The sequence below is a fragment of the Triturus cristatus genome, chromosome 4_1 (genome assembly GCF_964204655.1).
Source record: "Triturus cristatus chromosome 4_1, aTriCri1.1, whole genome shotgun sequence".
Classification (NCBI taxonomy): Eukaryota; Metazoa; Chordata; class Amphibia; order Caudata; family Salamandridae; genus Triturus; species Triturus cristatus.
Window position 1 is genome coordinate 73,627,194 of NC_140585.1, and position 12,086 is coordinate 73,639,279.

The window sequence follows — 12,086 nt, forward strand, 5'->3', positions numbered from 1 at the left end:
GAAGTGCGAGAAATACAAAAGACCGCTTCTGACGAAGAGCGGGAACAATGGGCTAGCGAAGGAGAACTGGATGACGAGGGTTGCTGGAGAAATAAGCAGATGGATAGATGGAAGTTACCCACGGCTTTCGTACAACCTATGGTCCAGATGGCACATGGGCTAGCACATGTTGGAGCTTCCGCAATTGTGAAATTGCTTACCCAAGTCTGGGAGCATCCAGAGATTGCTAGCACGGCAAAGAGGGTGGTGCAGACCTGTATGATCTGTCTGAAGTATAACCCAGGGAAAGGCACGCGAACCCCAGCAGGAGGATTTGCGACACCCACTGCACCCTTTGAGGTTCTGCAGATGGATTACATCCAGCTTGAGCGCTGTAACAATTTGAAGTATGTTCTAGTAGTGGTTTGCGCCTTCAGTAAATGGGTTGAGGCGTACCCTGCGAAAGACAATACTGCAATGACTACAGCGAAGCTATTGCTGAAAGAGTTTTTTCCCCGATACGGCGTCTGTAGACTTCTGTGGAGTGATAATGGCCCTCACTTTGTAGCGGATGTTATAAAGTATGTCTTGAAGGGCCTAGGCATCACCCAGAAGTTCCACGCCGTGTTCCACCCTCAGTCTGCAGGACTAGTCGAGAAATATAATGGTACACTGAAGCTTAAGATCGCCAAAATCCAAGCTTCAACATCTTTGACTTGGCCAGACGCCTTGCCACTGGCGTTATTGTCAATTAGGTCGGTGCCACACTCTCGAACCGGCCTTACACCCTATGAGATTGTATTTGGACGCCCAATGAATATTTGGGGTCCACCAAGGCCTAAGGCTGTTTATGATGTACCTTGTGTGATGATGAGTGATTATCTGGCACAGTTAACGGATAACTTGGTTTCTATTCATCAACAGGTCCGAGAGGCGCTCCCTGATCGGTCTACTGGCGAAGGACATGGTCTCCGGCCTGGAGATCATGTAATGATAAAGGTTTTCGACAGATCGAACAGTTTGGAGCCGAGATGGGTCGGACCTGAGCAAGTTCTTCTTGCAACGAGGACGGCAGTGCGAGTCTCGAACAGGAAGAATTGGATCCATTCCTTGCACTGTCGAAAGGTACCGCCCGGATTGGTGGAGTCTGCCGTGCTGACCGATCAACGAGACATCCTAGCAGCAGAGACAGGCCGTGCTGCAGAGCCAAACGACACTGAGGAGCTCTTTCCGGACCATGCGACTTCTGGAGGAAGGCGATATCATCTGCGACCAAGGAAGTGAGGTTTCCAGTACCGGGACATACTGTCAGAACGGCCCTTGGGTTAGTGAAACGGAGAGCCGATGAGGCAAGGGGGGGGGATCAGCCCTGCATTAGTGTAGCGACACCCGTCTTGGCCCGCTGGTGAAGAAATCAACCGCTGCCCAAGGGGAAGAGTTCTGACAGACTTTTAGTTTCAGGAAGATATCAGGATATTGTTTCCTTTGACATGGAGAAGAAGAAAGTTTTTTGTGCGTTGGGGTTCATGCTAACAGTAGCTATCGTTGGTATAACCACATGGTTTGTGGAGGAGGCAACTCCTGCCCGAGAGACACTTGTGTTGACGACTCCAGTGCCTGCGGAGCACTACTTTTACACATTGCCATATCAAGAGTTGAAGCATCGACAATCCTATTTGAATAACACTTTCATTCAGATGCTGCATCACACCCACGTTGCTACAAATGCTACGAACTGTTGGATATGTGGGATGATGCCAGCCCATCAGAAGAAAGGAGGTACGCCATTCATACCACTTCCTTTCTCTCACAATGGCTCTTGTAGAGCATGGTACACTCTGTTGTTTGCCACTCGAAAACCGACAGTGGGACGATTGCTTTTCAGACTTAATAAAGAATGCCATCAGGACAAGAATGGATATCCACAAGCGAATGGGACAATTTGGGAATGGGAAGAGTACCGACCGGACAATGAATCCATCCCCTATATCTTCACGAACACCAGAGACACTGTGGGGAAGGACAAATTTGTAATTCAAGTAGCACAAGCCCAAGCGGACCTGTGTGTCCAGAGTGTGGGTTTTATCCCTGTTGGTGTCAGTGATTGTATAACTGTGTTAAACATCGATGGGTTAAATAACAGCACCTTCCTAGCATCCCATAATACCTACTTTGTATGTGGAAATAAAGGTTATTACCGTTTGCCGGCTGGGTGGTCTGGGGTATGCTATGTATCATTCCTATTACCTCCTGTATTTTTAGCACCCGCGTCATATCATAAGGATATAAAACTGTTGAATAATGTGACTGTAAATAGATATAAACGTACTCTATCAATTGACGAGGTGGATCAAACAGATACCAGTTTGCAACAGTATATTGATTTTAATTTAGGATTGTTCTTCTTTGTTGGAGCCGCTTTGAATAGTAGGAAGATCCGAAGATTAACAAGAGTGGTAGAAGCTGTGACTAATCAGACTGCTGCTGCTCTTGGGAATCTTACGGAAGAATTACAGATTACCAGAATTGTTGCATTGCAGAACCGTATGGTATTGGATGTAATGCTAGCTGATCGAGGAGGAGCCTGTAAAATTATTGGAAGTAGCTGCTGTGTGTTCATCCCTGATCATACGCCATCCGTTTATAACGCCATTAACAAGCTGCATAAAATAGCAGCTGAAATCCACACAGAAAACGGCACTTGGTCCTTTTCTGGATGGTTTTGGGCGTTGGTTACTGCCTGGGGTTGGAAGGTTCTAACTGGTCTCTGTATTATTGTAGCAATTCTGTTCCTTTTCTGTCTGTGTATTCAATGTGGACCATTGTGCTGTTCCGTATGCATTTCATTCTGCATTCCAGATAAGAAAGCTATTGCCGATGTTGCCCGCCAGAAGGGTCTAGCTAAAGAGGTTAAAGGAATGATGATAATTGACATATACGATGATTATTCTTGGAAGCCAGATGTCTTCAGTAAATGCTGAAAGGGTCGTCTGTTGTAAATTAAAGCAGAATGTGATTAAGCATTTACTGAAAACATTAATGCTTCCCTTTTATTGTGTTTTCCTCATTATGTTGGCCGAAGTCCGGACTCCATTTTGTATTGACATGCTGCCACGTGTCCACCACGAGGAGAGTCCGACCTCTGTGTTAGTTTCTCTTGTAATCTGCCTAGCAACAGTTATAAATAGCTCTCTCTTGTCCGTCTGGCGCATGCCCAGACTAGACCATATCTGTTATAATTAGCTTTGCTTGACCATGTGTTTTCGCGGGTCCAAGGAGTGTGTTAGCTCCGCCCATGTATTGATTCAGTATCGAGAATGACCATAAATGGTAATGTTCTTCGGCCTCATGTTGTATCCACCCACTTATGAGCCCCTCTGTTGTGTATAAAAGGGGACAATGTACGCAAGTTCTTTGTGCTACTCCTTGCAATACTGAAGAGTGTTGTGTGGATTGTAGGACCACCCTTAAGGGTTAATAAACGTTGTTTTTGTACTTTGCAGTTTCCGTGCCAACTTCCTTATAGATTTCGTTACAGAAGAGCGAACCCTTGTCTCTTGCGGGCCTAGCTGGGGCTCGTATTCATCACCAGGGAAATGAGTTAAAAGTGTGACGTTTTTGCAGGCACCAGTGCTGTTTTCAACACATCGTATGCCAGGGCATCGCGTTATGCAGTCCTGTCAATATTTATGTTCCAAGAAACCTCCTTGTGATACGTATTTTATGTAGTGCCAACAAGCCACCCGAAGACCTTCGCAGCGCACAAGGCAACACAGTGCTGTAAAACCCATCAGAAAGATCAGCGTATGTAAACAGCGGCAGTAAACTCACTGTGTGCTAAAAAGTAAACTGTCACCTTCAGTACTGCGCTACCATGATGCAAAGCAACAACACAACTGGAAACAATGTCACATATAAAGCCTTAGAATCTAAAATACGTCTTGAGTGACATGGAGTAACTGAAGTTAACCAAATGTTTTTAGCAACCCAGAAGGATGATTTTAATCAACCTAGGAAGGTTGAAAGCTCGAGGTATGTTAGGAATTAAAACCTCAAGTGCATTTTCACTGTGGGACTCCACGAGCACTTACGGGCATTTTATGACGCCGCTAAATTCGAACCAAAGATTAAGAGACGGGAAATAAGAATCGCTCGTTACCCTTTAATCCTTGGATGCCCGGGGGGGCTTCCGGTTGCATGGGTCACCCGATGTTAGACGCCGCCCTGTTAACCCTCACATTCTGCCGATTGGTATGTGGAGCAATCCCTGCAGACACCGCCCAGCCATAACTGGGACCAGAGGCGCAACTAGAGCCAAATTTCGGGGGGGCTGAGAACAAATTTGGGGGGGGGGGGGCTGAATCTTTTAAGCCATAGGCAGAGTGGAGCTGCAGGGGCTCTTAGAAGGGGTGAAACAACAGCGAGGCCTCATTAACATGCAAATGGTCTTTTAAAGACCTGTGAAGTGCTCGGGTGCGGCTGTGTGTGTGCCGCGAGGCTGTCTCATCCCGGGCTGCCAGACGCGACGGGGGGGGGCTGAAGCCCTGTGAGTCCAATGGGTGTTGCGCGCCTGACTGGGACTCACAGTGGAATACTGGCGGGTCGGACTCCACGGGCACTGCGTTCAGTCACCAAGGCAAATATGCTGGTATAATAAACAAGGAGCAAGGGGCGCGAACCAGGCGCCATGGCAAACAAGTTGGCTAGCTTCTGTACTTCGCTGCCACGGTGAAATACAACTCCCAGAATCCTTGCTCATCATGTAACAAGCAAGTCATTAGAGGGAGGACAGTTTGCAGTCACTCTCCATAATGCCTTTTCTTGTTTACAGCATGGCATCGCCTGACACAAGGGGAGACGGAGGAGATGAAATCCAGTTTAGTTAAACTGGAGATAAACTGCTCGTTGTGAGAGAGTGATACTCGCATCTGACCATCAGACTTGGACTCAGTACAAGAGAAAAAAAAACAAGAAGGGCTGGGCGAGAAGGGAGGGGGGAATGCCAGCAACAGAGGAGCCCGCGAAAGTGAAAGTGATCGTGATTACGATCGCTACGGAGGAAAGACACATGGCGCTGCGCGCGTGCACGTTCATGTGCACTGTAGCTTTAGGCCACGGCAGCACTTTGAAAAGCCCAGATATAAAATGTCTCTTCGAGCCTTTGGCTCGCGAGACCTAAAAAGGTCTTCTCTCCCAATTTTTTTTTCACATGCATTCGCAAAGGGTAAGGGGTCCCCCGAGGACCCATTCCTGTTTATGAATGAATTACCACTAACTTCAAGTTTGTGGTAAAATGCAAATGTTTTGTTACTACATTTCGGTCACAAAATATTCATAGATGCCACTGTGAGTTGCTATTAGAAAGGGAAACCCAGGAGTGTGCCTGGCCCTGCAGGAGCAGACTGTCCAGGTGAAGAGGCCCACATGTGTACCAGTGTCACGCTGGGAAAAAGTCTGGACAAATTGGCCCATCAACAACTGCCTGCTTTTGTGCAGGTAAATTTTAATCTGCATGATTCTCAGTTGAGCTTTTGGCAGATTTCAGCAAAGAGACACCCCTTTTAGAGGTGGCAGAGTTTGTCAATCAATCAATCAAAGCGGATTTCTAAAGCTCTACTTATCAGCCGTAAGGATATCCAGGGAGAATTTGGGCAGGAGCACACCTGATATGGTTCTGCTCCCTCATTTGTCGGCAGCGTTCAACACTTTCTCTGGTTATTTGGTTGAACAGATTTAGAAATCTTGGCATGCAGTGCAAGGATCTTTTATGAGGCAAATCTTTCCTAGCGGGGAAATCCCAACGGGTGTACTTACACCCGCTCGTTTCTATCGCCTAAACCATTGGTGTGTTGCATTCCACAGGGTTCTGCTCTGAGCCCACTCAGAATGCAGCACTGAGATGAAGGAGAGTTCCAAGGTGCTAGCAGATCTCTCCACATCTGAGACACCTGCACTGGCTCCCGGTGGAACAGCGCATTGACTGCCAGGGCTTTCCATGGTGAGGCCCCATTTTAGGACCGGGGGTCACCAGGCCCTAAGGGGGTAGTGTGACTCGAGCAGGTAGGCACCCAAAGGCTTACGTGTAAAGTGACCATACAGCACACACATCCACTGAGACAGGAAACGCACGCAATAATTGACACCACACCGTAGTTTGAATAAAACCAATCAGTTTTATCTAGATCAACCGTAAGATCAAAAGCATTTCATTAGGAATAGATTAGCAGTTAATTCCAATATCAAAACCTGGCCTTGAATCAAAGCGCGACACCTGGTGATCCTGGGGAGCGTCAAACACAGCGTTTACGCATAGCGCTGCACATAGCGATTCAATAGCGCTTCTAAAACATGGCATTTAACATAGCGCTGCACATAGCAAGGCAATAGCGCTTTAAAACATGGGATTTGACCTAGCGCTGCACATAGCAAGGCAATAGCGCTTTAAAACATGGCATTTGACATAGCACTGAACATAGCAAGGCAATAGCGCTTTAAAACATGGGATTTGACCTAGCGCTGCACATAGCAAGGCAATAGCGCTTTAAAACATGGCATTTGACATAGCACTGCACATAGCAAGGCAATAGCGCTTTAAAACATGGCATTTGACATAGCACTGCACATAGCAAGGCAATGGCGCGTTAGACATGGCATGGAAACATAGGCACATTCAACATGACTGGTCATTGAAGCACTACTTGATAATTCATTGGAGCATTTAAAAATTGCCTTCCCTGGGAGCATTGAACATTACCAGCCATTACAGCGCTTAACATTGTAATCCATTGGGGCATTGAGCATAGCAAGTTCTTGGGAGCATTAACCACCGCCAGCCCCTACAGCGCTTCCCAATCTCAGGGATCCAAGCGCTACCTCTAGCACTTGCTTGGAGCCTTCCTTGGGGTTATTACCCTGGTCCCTTCTTCCAGTGTCCCGCCGGGCCAGAGACTCCGTTATTTAAAATTGAGGCGGCCGGGGTAGGGGCGAGTCTAGGGCCTCTGTACGGCCGTCCGCCCGCCTCCCCAGGGGGGTTACCTTGCTTTGGGGTCCCTCGCGGGCACTGGCGACGGTCTCCTTCGGTTGGGGGGGGGGGGTTCGCACTCCTTACCCCGTCAGCGGCTGATGAGGCCTCCCGGCGATGTCCGGGTCGAGGGGGGTCACGGTCCCGGGTCCTCCTCTGGTGCCGGGGGACTCGGGGATTTCCTCTCAGGGTTCCAAGGCTCGCACCCACAGCCGCCAGTGGCAGTGCGGCCTGCGGGGGCCCGGCCCAGTGGACGAATCGCACAGCGGCGGGGGCGGCGTCGCGCAGTCCGCCCCCGTCACGTGACGATGGAGGACAGCTTCACGGCTTACCAAGGCCTTCCCTGAATTCCGGCAGCGTTATTCAGGCTGCGACGGCAGCGGCGGGGCCCCGGGCTTCTCCGCAGGCCCCGGTGACAACGGGGGCAATCTTTCCGGCCCTGGGCCGTAGCGGTGAGTGCTCCTCAGGTCCCCTCAACGGAGGGGGGGGGTGGAAATTAAGGGGGTGGCCTGCAGCTCGGGGGTGGTCATTATTTCGGTGCCCGGCGCCCCCTTTTCCCTCAACGACGCCCCAGCTCGGGGCAGGTAGAGTAGGGGCAGGCCACACACCCGTGGCAGAACAGGATAGGGGGGACCCAGGCAAAGTCAGGGAGTGCAGGGGTGTCACAGCGCTGGTACCTGGTCGATCCCCCAGCAGTTCAGTAGTAAGTCTCTGTAGTAAGTTTCAGTTGTAAGTTTCTTTGGTCAGGTTCGGTCGTCCTTCTGGCGCTTGATGGATCTGGCGCCCTTCACAGTTTTGTTCCTTGGGAGGGGGGGATAGGTTGAGTTGGTGACTGAAGGGAGTCCTCAGTCAGGCTTGGTAGGTTGCCCCTGGGTTCCCCTCCCGCTGGGCCAGATCAGTGGGCTAGTTCAGGATCCCTCACTCAACTTGAAAGGCAGCACCTAAGCCCTGTCACTTTCAGTGGCATGAGTCCCTGACTAGGCCCTACCGCCTAAAACTCCTGCGTAAGTTCCCCCAGGTCGTCGTCGCCCCAACTGACTAAAAATGTTCCCTCCTTTCCTTAAGTAGCCCTAGGTCAGGTGACCACCCTCTAAGGCGGCAAAAGTAAACCCCACCCTTCTTCTAGAAGGTTCCAGCAAGTTCCAGGAGCTTCCCCACTATGGGACAAAAAGGCGGGCTGGTGTCGCAACATTGTTGTAGGGTCCCAGCCAGCTCCTGGTAACTAGGGTGCTAATAAAAAGGCCACTCCGCAGTAGCAGGGGCCTGTGGCAGCCATCTTGGGGGAAGAGAGCACCTGCACCGTAACACTGATTAGCAGTGAAAGGGCGCTCGGAGACCTAAGGCCAACGAAAAAGGGGGTGGAAAAAATGAGGCAAGGGCAAAAATACAGGGAAGACTACCCTAGAGCTGACAAGTCTAACACCCATGTTATCTGTTGAATGGACTTTTTCCATAAACTCAAGAGCGGGTACCTAGATCCAACAATAGTCACCATCTGTGGATCCCAAAATTCTTGAAGTCTTGTTGTGGCGGCATCTCCTTTACTGTGCGTCACAGCAAAATGATGGCACACTCTATCCTCTAACCTACAGCAGGTTGAGTTTTTGTCAGCCTCTAAAAGGCAACTTGAAACCTGATTATTTGACTCCATTTCGTCTCGCGATACTTTGGCCCGCCGTACACTGTCTGCTTCAGCGCTGGACGCTTCCGTTGAAGCCGCTGATCACCTTATCAAGCGTCATTTGATTTCATTTGATCGGCGATGGGCTTGAGAGACTATTCCTCCCACTGCCGACATCGGACGGAGAAGCTGTGTCACCCCAGAAGCTGTGTCACCCCAAAGCGGGAAGAGCTGATCATCACGGATGCTGCAACTTCCAAGGTCACACCACCATGGAGGACCTGGCCGGAGGCTGCAACTGCTGAATCTGAGTCCCAGCCTGCAACTGGCAGGAAAGGCTGCTGCTGTCGAAGAGGAGGTTTCAGTGCAGGCCTGCCGCGCCACCTGCATCCGACTCTCTCTGTTCTAATGCAAGGCTGTTGCAGCGACCCCTGCAGAAGAGGAGAGTGAACTGCACCCGCCTGGCTACTAGGCCCACAACCAGCAGGTAAAACTCAGGCTGTGCCTGGTTCACGAGACTAGCACACACATATGAGCCTTCTGCAAACACTGGGGACTTCTGCTGAGTCAACACTAGTGGTAAAAGACCTTACACTGAGATGTGTGATTAGAAGTGGGAGTATCTGATGCTGTGCTCGTTGAGTGTGGTAGTCATGGGTTCCAGACCTTAGCAGGGCGAGAGTCCTGAGAGGGGGGTGTAACACCTCATAAGTAAATGCAACGTGGGTTACAGCTGTGTAGTGCATCCCTACTGAACTGTGTAGTATGTAGTTTTGCTGTGAGATTAAAGTATTTTCTTTTACATAAAAGATAAGCGCAGGGCTGGACAATAGGCTGTTGTCTCGGCAAGTTGAATGCTGAGTTCTGAGATCTTACACCACCACACTACCTCCCTGAGCTGCCAGTGCCTACTCGTTGTTGCTACTCCTACTCGCTACACAGAGACTCAAATGCAGAAAGGGGTGTGCTTGGCCCAGTTTGCAGAGCCATAGTAAGACGGACTCCAGGACATCAGTGCAAAGGACTTCAACCACCCCATTTGGGGCCAGTGACTGCTCTGTGAGTCCCGAACAGGGTCTGACACTAACCCAAACACTGGGCATTATCTTACACCTCAGCAAAGAATTGGTGCCCATTAAATACCGCATTTATTCAAACAATCAACAAATCTTTCAGGTCATTTCATGTTCAGCTCTTCTCTCTCCTTCACTTCTCTCTAACACTTTGTTTGGCAGATTACCAACAATCGCCCCATCCCTAAATTGTGGCAGAGCATGGCCCGCTCACAGCCACCTCCCTCTTTGAGATTAGTTATTAGTGATACCTTGGGGCAGATTCTGTAGAGTTTTTCCAACAAGTTCTCGGCTTCCAATATCCGGGATGGATGTAGGGTTGTTTGCTCAGAGCAGTAGTGAGAGAAGCACAGTGCGGTCCCCCAGGAGTTGCACATTCTTTACAATCGCCTGTGGAAGGATCTGGCCTAAGTTTCAGTGGAGGAGCACTGGAAAGAACATCTGGTTGTTTTACCGCTCTGCCTTGGGTTCCACCGAGGGCTGGATGGTGAGGGCAGTGGTTGCTCCCTTTTACTACAGATCTGAAGAATGGATTCCAAGGGTGAGGACAGTGGTCGCGTCCTTTTACTACAGATCTGAAGAATGGATTCCAATGGTGAGGACAGTGGTCGCGTCCTTTTACTACACGTCTGAAGAATGGATTCCAATGATGAGGACAGTGGTCGCGCCCTCTTATTACACCTCTGAAGAATGGATTCCAAGGGTGAGGACAGTGGTCGCGCCCTTTTACTACAGCTCTGAAGAATGGATTCCAAGGGTGAGGACAGTGGTCGCGCCCTTTTACTACAGATCTGAAGAATGGATTCCAAGGGTGAGGACAGTGGTCGCGCCCTTTTACTACAGCTCTGACGAATGGATTCCAAGGGTGAGGACAGTGGTCGCGCCCTTTTACTACAGCTCTGAAGAATGGATTCCAAGGGTGAGGACAGTGGCAACGCCCTTTTACTACAGATCTGAAGAATGGATTCCAAGGGTGAGGACAGTAGTCGTGCCCTTTTACTACAGATCTGAAGAATGGATTCCAAGGGTGAGGACAGTGGTCGCGCCCTTTTACTACAGATCTGAAGAATGGATTCTAAGAAGGCTGAGATGAGGAAGGCCTCTCTGCGAAGGTTGATATGGCTTCTTGATGTCCTAGCAGTGGTCTCGGTGCCTGAATGGCTGGGCTCAGTGCCAAGACCACCAGGGTGTTGATATTTTGAGGTTCTGGGGCTAGACAGACAGGCCGTGGCCTGCCACAAAGGGTTGGTTGCCCACCAGTTGGGTGAATCCAAGACTGTGCTAGTTGTCAGCAAGCCCAGGGCGAACTCCGAGATGAGGTATGGGGCCAAGGCTTTGGGTGAGGAGGCGCGGGGTCAGGGGGTGGGAGTGGCCCTAGTCTCAGGACAGTATGGTGTAGTATCCGAGGCAGCAGAGAATCTGTTGAGACAGGGTTGCCCTGTGTATCAACAGAAGCTTATTGCACAGACATCTGCACGGAGGGACAGCAAGTTAAACACTCACTGCTGACAACTGCACTGTGGGTCACGGATACAATTCTTCACAAGAGCGACTCATCCTTTTGAGGTCGAATAATTGAGGTCGATTAGAATTGCAATAGCAACAGCTGTGATTTACAGCACCTACAAGGGAGGGGGCTGAGCTATTGAAAACAGCTGTTATGTGCTTCTCCTTTCGCTGTGGCAGCAGCAGCACACCATGGAAACAGGACCACCATCTCTTACAGAGGCCTCAGAGAAGGACCTCTGAGGTGAGGCAGAGGCCTCGCAGTACTCTGAGCCCATGTGTAGCCCCAAGAAGTGTGACAGACCTCAGAGCTGAGGCATCAGGCCACAGATACTGGTGGAGATAAAGCCAGAGGCCTCTTGTCTCACTCATTGCGAGTGAGTCTCACCCATTTGGAGGTCGGGTTGAGCTCTCACTGACAATTGTCCGAATGTCGCATCAGCTAAAAAGGGCTAGAAACGTATTTAACTATAAATGTAACTCTTGTCAAAGCTCTAGTAGGTGCAAGGAAGCATCTGGGTGCTGTAAAGACTTTTGAAAGCAATTCAACCACAAAGAAAGCCGCCTACAGACTGAGTCACTTGATGTGAGAAACAGCCTTGGGTACGAGAGTGCTGGTCCACCCTGTATGGAAGCCATGAGACTCCATGAGACTACTTGAATAACATTTTGGTGTGCGTGTATTCATTTTACATTAATTTTCATCTTTTTAATTTCAATGATAAACTTCTCATGTTATCATTGATGCCAAAGCTTGTGTGACATTTTTCCTGTGATGTCATTAAATATGCTAATTAGTTCTCACTTCTAAGAATTATGAAAACTTGCGAGCTCTGTGAAGCAGAAGGGCCTGGGAGTACTTTACCCCATGACACATAGAGTTGAG